The sequence below is a fragment of the Sinocyclocheilus grahami genome, unplaced genomic scaffold (genome assembly GCF_001515645.1).
Source record: "Sinocyclocheilus grahami isolate Dianchi unplaced genomic scaffold, SAMN03320097.WGS_v1.1 scaffold261.1, whole genome shotgun sequence".
NCBI classification, from domain to species: Eukaryota; Metazoa; Chordata; class Actinopteri; order Cypriniformes; family Cyprinidae; genus Sinocyclocheilus; species Sinocyclocheilus grahami.
Window position 1 is genome coordinate 908,208 of NW_015505440.1, and position 9,946 is coordinate 918,153.

Below are 9,946 nucleotides of genomic sequence, written 5' to 3' on the forward strand. Positions count from 1 at the left end.
GTGCCAGGAAAGAGCTTGTGGGTAGCTGACACTCTATCACGCGCTCCTGTAAAACAGAGTGAGTCACAAGAAGACAGAGAACTTTGGGAGGATACGAACATATATGTAGACTCACTATTGGAAAATTTACCAGCAAGTACAACGTATCTGGGACAGCTGAGAGAGGAATTAACGAGTGACAATGTCTGTTCCAGTGTGATGCAACTGTGCGTTGAAGGGTGGACAGAGCGCAGCAAGAGTGACCCAATACTGAAACGATATTGGGCAGAATGTGCTGTTTTAACTGTGCAAGATAGACTGTTGCTTAGAGGCACGAAGCTGGTTATTCCAGCAGCCATGAGAAGCAGCGTTCTAAACAAATTGCACGAGGGACACTTGGGACTTGTGAGCTGCCGAGAGCGGGCAAGTCAGTCAGTGTGGTGGCCAGGGTTAAGTCATCAGCTGAAGGAAATAGTCCTCAACTGCAGGACATGCATTAAAGATAGACAGGAACCCCTTATGCCCACTCAGTTCCCTGATAGGCCATGGCAAAGGCTAGGGGCAGATTTGTTCATGTTGGGAAACAAGATGTACCTGCTTGTGGTAGACTACTACTCCAGATATGTGGAGATAGCTCAGTTAACACCTACCAGGTCTACCGACATCATTGTTCACATGAAGTCCATATTCGCGCGTCATGGAGTTCCAGAGACACTGGTTACTGACAATGGGCCACAATTCTCTGGGCACTCATTTGCATCCTTTGTAGCTTCATATGGATTTGTTCATGTAACTAGTAGCCCAAGATTTCCCCAGAGCAACGGTGAGGCTGAACGGGCAGTCAAGACGGTGAAGGCTCTTCTCAAGAAAGCCAATGATCCATACCTTGCTCTTTTAGCTTATAGAGTGATCCACTTGCAAAATGGATACAGTCCGGCTCAACTTCTTATGGGTAGGAGGTTCCGAATGACTGTGCCTACACTGCCATCGTTGATAAATCCAGTACTCCCTGATACCGTGGCTGTTTCTTCAAAAGAGAAGGTAAGGAGAGATGCAGATGCAGAGCTTTTCAATAGGAGTCACAGAGCCAGAAAACTCAGCATACTGCAGCCAGGAGATCATGTCTGGATATCTGACGCTAAAGAATCAGGAACAATTGTTGCCAGTCACTCTGCTCCGAGGTCTTACCTTGTGAACACTCAGCAAGGGACTGTGAGACGTAACCGTCACCATCTGGTACAAATGCAAGCAGAAGCCAAGGAAGACAACATTCGAACACCTGATCAGCTTTCTGTTGCAAGCTCTGAGTCACTCCCTATCACTCAGGAGTCAGAGAAGCAGGACGTTCCAGATTTGACATCCACTTGTAGAACCAAGTATGGGAGGCAAATAGTGAAACCAGTGAGACTGAACCTGTGAACTGTGTGTGGTGTGGGTACAGGTTCCCTACCACTTAATGTAAATAATTGTGGACAAATGTTCAAGTGGCAAGCACCAAGGTTGAAACTACCTGTTTGTTCAAGGAGTTAGATGGGAGCAGATCTTCCAGCAAAAGAGGCAGAATAATCCTCTAAGATCTGTTGAGAAAAAGGTAGTATACCCTTTGTTCTATAGAAAGGGGAGATGTGGGGTTATTGATGTGTAACCACTGGCTGCTGCTAGAGTGACACAGATGTGCCAGCGAGTGGTATACATGTAAGGTTGTTTCGAGAGTTTTCTGCAAAGCACGTAAATTACAGTTCGAATCCAGAGTCTTTATTTACAAGACCCAACAGTTTTCACACTGAAAGCTGTCATACTAAGACAGTTTGCAACTAAGGGGGGCGTTGCTTACCGATCGGTCAATTGAAAGTATAGATGTGAAGTCGGACACTTTCTGCTTCCCGTAGAGATGTTTGCACAGTACTTGCATACTTTATCACAGATTAAGTGAATAAAATGCAATATTTGTCAAATACAGACGTTTCGGAGATGTTTTCATGAACCAACAGAAACGCTTCATGTACCGCAGCACCTGTACAAGAATGAATTTGGCGTGGCGATTCACTTAGTTAAAATTAATAAAAATGACGCTGCTGTTCCACTGCGGCTGCGTAGTGCAAAAATGTATGCTATTTACACTAAGCAATTAGATAAGTGAAAATAGCATATTTTCTTAGCGACATATGCTATTTACACTAAGTGAATATAGCAGTATTTTTTAGCGATAAGCTAATTTCACTAAGCGCAAATAGCGATAGATTCTATTTTCACTGTAAAAATAAGATTATTTTCTTTGCAATAATTGTAGTTAAATGCTGTTTATACTACTTGGTGCAAATAGTGCCAGATATCTGCACACTTAACTATATTAAATTATATAAATATAAAAAGCATTTTGTCGTCCATAATTTAGAATGCCTGGAATTGAGTTTTAATAGACAAATAAATCAATGTGCGTGCACTCTGTGTGTGTGTGTGTGATTTGGTGCTATAGCCTACTTGATAATGTCAGATCGCACATCATTACAACAACACTTACCATATTATCGCAGAAGATACTGTATTATCGCACACCCCGGACTCGACTTGAGTGGAAAATGAATCATCTGCAGCTGTGCGCGCGCTTGTTTGCACATGAGCAAAGGTGTTTTTAGGAGTCTAACTTGCAAGCGCCAGACCACTGATTCATCAAACCTGTTTTCCTGCAATCTGTGTTCTTCTGACTGTTTTGTAGTAAGTAACGAATATGCTTCGGGGAAATGTATCGGAGTAAAAGTATACTTTTTAATTAGGAAATTAAATGGAGTAAAAGTTGGCTGAAATATAATAACTCAAGTAAAGTACAGATACTCCCAAAAAATACTTAAGTACTGTAACAAAGTATTATTACTTTGTTACTTTACACCACTGAGTAAAAGTACTGTACCACTGGTTTCCATTTTTAAATAAAGGAGTCTATAAATACTATATATTTTCTCTCAAATTGTTATGCTGATAATATAATTTCTGATGATAAATACTAAATAACAAAGGCAAAATAGAAGCATTTGCACTGGTGGTCTCAGACTTTTGAACCCTACTGTATGTAGTTTCTGTTTTTAAATAAAGGTTTACAAAATAAATATAAAGAATTTTGTTTTTAATTTCAATGTGCCACTTGCCTTTACTTTTCCTGGATAAGAAAAATGAGAGAAAAATCAGTTTCCAAATTTGATGCGTCATAAGAGCTTACACTAAAAACATCTGAACGAAGATGTAAAAACGACTGAAGCAGGTGGATGGATGAAAGCCGAGATGCTGTTAGATGGAGAGAGAGTGAGGGTGTATGAGTGCATGACACAGCCATCCTGTCTTGTCCTTTTTTCTCCCACAACACTTACCATATTATCGCAGAAGATACTGTATTATCGCACACCCCGGACTCGACTTGAGTGGAAAATGAATCATCTGCAGCTGTGCGCGCGCTTGTTTGCACATGAGCAAAGGTGTTTTTAGGAGTCTAACTTGCAAGCGCCAGACCACTGATTCATCAAACCTGTTTTCCTGCAATCTGTGTTCTTCTGACTGTTTTGTAGTAAGTAACGAATATGCTTCGGGGAAATGTATCGGAGTAAAAGTATACTTTTTAATTAGGAAATTAAATGGAGTAAAAGTTGGCTGAAATATAATAACTCAAGTAAAGTACAGATACTCCCAAAAAATACTTAAGTACTGTAACAAAGTATTATTACTTTGTTACTTTACACCACTGAGTAAAAGTACTGTACCACTGGTTTCCATTTTTAAATAAAGGAGTCTATAAATACTATATATTTTCTCTCAAATTGTTATGCTGATAATATAATTTCTGATGATAAATACTAAATAACAAAGGCAAAATAGAAGCATTTGCACTGGTGGTCTCAGACTTTTGAACCCTACTGTATGTAGTTTCTGTTTTTAAATAAAGGTTTACAAAATAAATATAAAGAATTTTGTTTTTAATTTCAATGTGCCACTTGCCTTTACTTTTCCTGGATAAGAAAAATGAGAGAAAAATCAGTTTCCAAATTTGATGCGTCATAAGAGCTTACACTAAAAACATCTGAACGAAGATGTAAAAACGACTGAAGCAGGTGGATGGATGAAAGCCGAGATGCTGTTAGATGGAGAGAGAGTGAGGGTGTATGAGTGCATGACACAGCCATCCTGTCTTGTCCTTTTTTCTCCCACTTTGATGTGAAGGAGGCTTTTTTTTTTTTTTTTCCTCGCATGATTAATATTCTGGAACTAGTACTAGTACAAGCACCTGTACAAGAATGAATTTGGCGTGGCGATTCACTTAGTTAAAATTAATAAAAATGACGCTGCTGTTCCACTGCGGCTGCGTAGTGCAAAAATGTATGCTATTTACACTAAGCAATTAGATAAGTGAAAATAGCATATTTTCTTAGCGACATATGCTATTTACACTAAGTGAATATAGCAGTATTTTTTAGCGATAAGCTAATTTCACTAAGCGCAAATAGCGATAGATTCTATTTTCACTGTAAAAATAAGATTATTTTCTTTGCAATAATTGTAGTTAAATGCTGTTTATACTACTTGGTGCAAATAGTGCCAGATATCTGCACACTTAACTATATTAAATTATATAAATATAAAAAGCATTTTGTCGTCCATAATTTAGAATGCCTGGAATTGAGTTTTAATAGACAAATAAATCAATGTGCGTGCACTCTGTGTGTGTGTGTGTGATTTGGTGCTATAGCCTACTTGATAATGTCAGATCGCACATCATTACAACAACACTTACCATATTATCGCAGAAGATACTGTATTATCGCACACCCCGGACTCGACTTGAGTGGAAAATGAATCATCTGCAGCTGTGCGCGCGCTTGTTTGCACATGAGCAAAGGTGTTTTTAGGAGTCTAACTTGCAAGCGCCAGACCACTGATTCATCAAACCTGTTTTCCTGCAATCTGTGTTCTTCTGACTGTTTTGTAGTAAGTAACGAATATGCTTCGGGGAAATGTATCGGAGTAAAAGTATACTTTTTAATTAGGAAATTAAATGGAGTAAAAGTTGGCTGAAATATAATAACTCAAGTAAAGTACAGATACTCCCAAAAAATACTTAAGTACTGTAACAAAGTATTATTACTTTGTTACTTTACACCACTGAGTAAAAGTACTGTACCACTGGTTTCCATTTTTAAATAAAGGAGTCTATAAATACTATATATTTTCTCTCAAATTGTTATGCTGATAATATAATTTCTGATGATAAATACTAAATAACAAAGGCAAAATAGAAGCATTTGCACTGGTGGTCTCAGACTTTTGAACCCTACTGTATGTAGTTTCTGTTTTTAAATAAAGGTTTACAAAATAAATATAAAGAATTTTGTTTTTAATTTCAATGTGCCACTTGCCTTTACTTTTCCTGGATAAGAAAAATGAGAGAAAAATCAGTTTCCAAATTTGATGCGTCATAAGAGCTTACACTAAAAACATCTGAACGAAGATGTAAAAACGACTGAAGCAGGTGGATGGATGAAAGCCGAGATGCTGTTAGATGGAGAGAGAGTGAGGGTGTATGAGTGCATGACACAGCCATCCTGTCTTGTCCTTTTTTCTCCCACTTTGATGTGAAGGAGGCTTTTTTTTTTTTTTTTCCTCGCATGATTAATATTCTGGAACTAGTACTAGTACAAGCACCTGTACAAGAATGAATTTGGCGTGGCGATTCACTTAGTTAAAATTAATAAAAATGACGCTGCTGTTCCACTGCGGCTGCGTAGTGCAAAAATGTATGCTATTTACACTAAGCAATTAGATAAGTGAAAATAGCATATTTTCTTAGCGACATATGCTATTTACACTAAGTGAATATAGCAGTATTTTTTAGCGATAAGCTAATTTCACTAAGCGCAAATAGCGATAGATTCTATTTTCACTGTAAAAATAAGATTATTTTCTTTGCAATAATTGTAGTTAAATGCTGTTTATACTACTTGGTGCAAATAGTGCCAGATATCTGCACACTTAACTATATTAAATTATATAAATATAAAAAGCATTTTGTCGTCCATAATTTAGAATGCCTGGAATTGAGTTTTAATAGACAAATAAATCAATGTGCGTGCACTCTGTGTGTGTGTGTGTGATTTGGTGCTATAGCCTACTTGATAATGTCAGATCGCACATCATTACAACAACACTTACCATATTATCGCAGAAGATACTGTATTATCGCACACCCCGGACTCGACTTGAGTGGAAAATGAATCATCTGCAGCTGTGCGCGCGCTTGTTTGCACATGAGCAAAGGTGTTTTTAGGAGTCTAACTTGCAAGCGCCAGACCACTGATTCATCAAACCTGTTTTCCTGCAATCTGTGTTCTTCTGACTGTTTTGTAGTAAGTAACGAATATGCTTCGGGGAAATGTATCGGAGTAAAAGTATACTTTTTAATTAGGAAATTAAATGGAGTAAAAGTTGGCTGAAATATAATAACTCAAGTAAAGTACAGATACTCCCAAAAAATACTTAAGTACTGTAACAAAGTATTATTACTTTGTTACTTTACACCACTGAGTAAAAGTACTGTACCACTGGTTTCCATTTTTAAATAAAGGAGTCTATAAATACTATATATTTTCTCTCAAATTGTTATGCTGATAATATAATTTCTGATGATAAATACTAAATAACAAAGGCAAAATAGAAGCATTTGCACTGGTGGTCTCAGACTTTTGAACCCTACTGTATGTAGTTTCTGTTTTTAAATAAAGGTTTACAAAATAAATATAAAGAATTTTGTTTTTAATTTCAATGTGCCACTTGCCTTTACTTTTCCTGGATAAGAAAAATGAGAGAAAAATCAGTTTCCAAATTTGATGCGTCATAAGAGCTTACACTAAAAACATCTGAACGAAGATGTAAAAACGACTGAAGCAGGTGGATGGATGAAAGCCGAGATGCTGTTAGATGGAGAGAGAGTGAGGGTGTATGAGTGCATGACACAGCCATCCTGTCTTGTCCTTTTTTCTCCCACTTTGATGTGAAGGAGGCTTTTTTTTTTTTTTTTCCTCGCATGATTAATATTCTGGAACTAGTACTAGTACAAGCACCTGTACAAGAATGAATTTGGCGTGGCGATTCACTTAGTTAAAATTAATAAAAATGACGCTGCTGTTCCACTGCGGCTGCGTAGTGCAAAAATGTATGCTATTTACACTAAGCAATTAGATAAGTGAAAATAGCATATTTTCTTAGCGACATATGCTATTTACACTAAGTGAATATAGCAGTATTTTTTAGCGATAAGCTAATTTCACTAAGCGCAAATAGCGATAGATTCTATTTTCACTGTAAAAATAAGATTATTTTCTTTGCAATAATTGTAGTTAAATGCTGTTTATACTACTTGGTGCAAATAGTGCCAGATATCTGCACACTTAACTATATTAAATTATATAAATATAAAAAGCATTTTGTCGTCCATAATTTAGAATGCCTGGAATTGAGTTTTAATAGACAAATAACCCCCCCTTTGTTGGGAAGGGGGTTTTTTTTTTTTTTTTTTTTTTTTTTTCTCGCATGATTAATATTCTGGAACTAGTGCAGCTTTCTGCTGCCGATGCCCAGGAGTGCAGATACACAGGTTATATTTACAAACACACAGATTGCTCCATGTTTGACGCTCTCTTGATATTTCTCTACCCCTGTTGTATCCAAACAGCAGCGTAGCGCTGCCATCCTATTAATGCAGCCTGGCTCTCCATCCGAGCCTTGTGAGCCAGCTGCTGTGCATAACGGTCATTCTGCCGTTCCCTGCCGGAGGGGTGAGATCCCTGGGGCAGATGGTTAATATATTTTTAAAAGCGCACAGCATGTCTACATCATTACGCAGTGAGAGCGTGGCAAGCGTGCGGCACGTATCATCTCGACGGTGGGCTGATAGATGCAGAGGCAGGGCTGGAAATGGCCTGCAGGTGAGAGGAGAGTGGAGAGCAGACACGTACTGCATTCCAAATGTGGGAAGATGAGCATTAATGAGCTGTGGGAAGAGAGAGATTGATCTCTAGTATCAGAATCACATTAGAGCTGCAAAGCCTTGAGTTCGCTCTCAATTATTGGTCATTGGCACGATGACAGGTTTACGGCTTGATGGACTGTGCATAGATTTATGATGAGGATAAAACTTGGCTTCATAGCCAGTTGTTGCTAATGACAACTCTGCAAAGCATCATATTCGCCCTGATTATTTTCTGCAAGTTTTAGAAGCACTTTACAGAGCCGTAAAAGTTATTATTTAGAACTGAAATTGGCCTTTATTTGTGGTCAACAACGGATTATGTTAAAGGTTTGAATGATATAGATAATCACATCTTTAGGAGGTAAAGTTTTGTAATCATTATAAGTGGTGACAGTAGTTGACCTAAAGTAGAAAACCATGGTTAAAAAAAAACAGTTCACATTAATGCCTGCTATAGTGTGGTGATGCTGAGAATGCAGCACAATGTTTAGTTGGATCTTTTTCACAGAGCTAGTATTACAAGTTAATACAGTAAAAAAAAAAACTGTACTAACTCCCGTGGAATGGCTACTTTTGCACTGTTGGTGTGAGGTTTTTTTTTTTTTCTCCCCTTTCATTATAAGTGGTGACAGTAGTTGACCTAAAGTAGAAAACCATGGTTAAAAAAAAACAGTTCACATTAATGCCTGCTATAGTGTGGTGATGCTGAGAATGCAGCACAATGTTTAGTTGGATCTGAGGTTTTTTTTTTTTCTCCCCTTTCTGGAGTGTGCAATTTCTCTGCAGGTTACCTCAATGGAGTGGAAAACTTTGGGGGAAAAGTGTGATTGGTCAATTTTTTTGGGGCTAGTTTTAATTAGCAATTGGGCTGGTTTTCTTTCGTAGACCTGGCAACCCTGGGGTTCAGTAATTTTTTTTTTTTTTTAGGGGTTATGACGTCATTGGCAGGCGACACAATGACACTATAGACACGCTCCGTGTCACTAGTTAAAATAGCTTATTTCTCTGGATTTAAACATTCTTCGAAACATTTGGGATAATGTAAGTGCACAAGTCAGCAAAATATATAACACTGTTCTAGTGGTTTTTCGATATTTTAATAAAAAAAATCATACATATTGTGCCTTTTAATTTCATAATGCACTGAATTTTTTTTATTTTATTTTTACTGTATTGTTTAAGGAAAGTAGTTACACCAAATTAATTGATCTTAATTTTAGAAATAGATTTTTTGCGTAACTTAGTTAGTATTTTTAGTTATCACTCATATAATACTGAATAGATTCCAGTATTCAAGTCTGTGTTTTTGAGTAAATGGAAAGACTTCTTAGTGTCCACCTATGTTGTGCATTTAACTAACATATCTTTCCTTTTTCTAAAAAAATGTATACAATAACAGTTTATTTCAACAAAATGTTTAGCAACTGTGTTGCTTTAGCTCATTTTAATTAAATAAATTGACCATAAAATGATTTTGCTGTAGTACAGGTTTTTCCACATGAACTTTTTTTCAGAATGGCATTTATAGCTCACATGATTGGCTCAAACATTCTGGTCCCATTAACAAAGGTCCTGCGCCTGCTAAGCAACTGCCAGCGAGATGAATGTGAATGCTAATGCTTTCTCCAGGTATTATAGACCTCCTCGTTTGGCCCCCATGAGGCCACCTACACCATAAAACTGTTTTTTCTAGGCCATTGATATGACTGGAGTCATGTCTCATGCGACCTGACATCATTTTAAACATACTTTTTACTATTAAAAGTACTATTCATTGCTTGTGTGAAACATCTTTAATCAGATAAACATTACTTAGAGCTCCTTTAATTATATAGTGGGTGTTAAACAATAAGAACCAGTTTTGAAGTCTTAGTCTCTGTTTTATTGACTAAGCTGCAAAGAACGACAAAACTGGCACACGGATTCCTGTTTGCTATGCATAAATATCTCAAAGGTAGT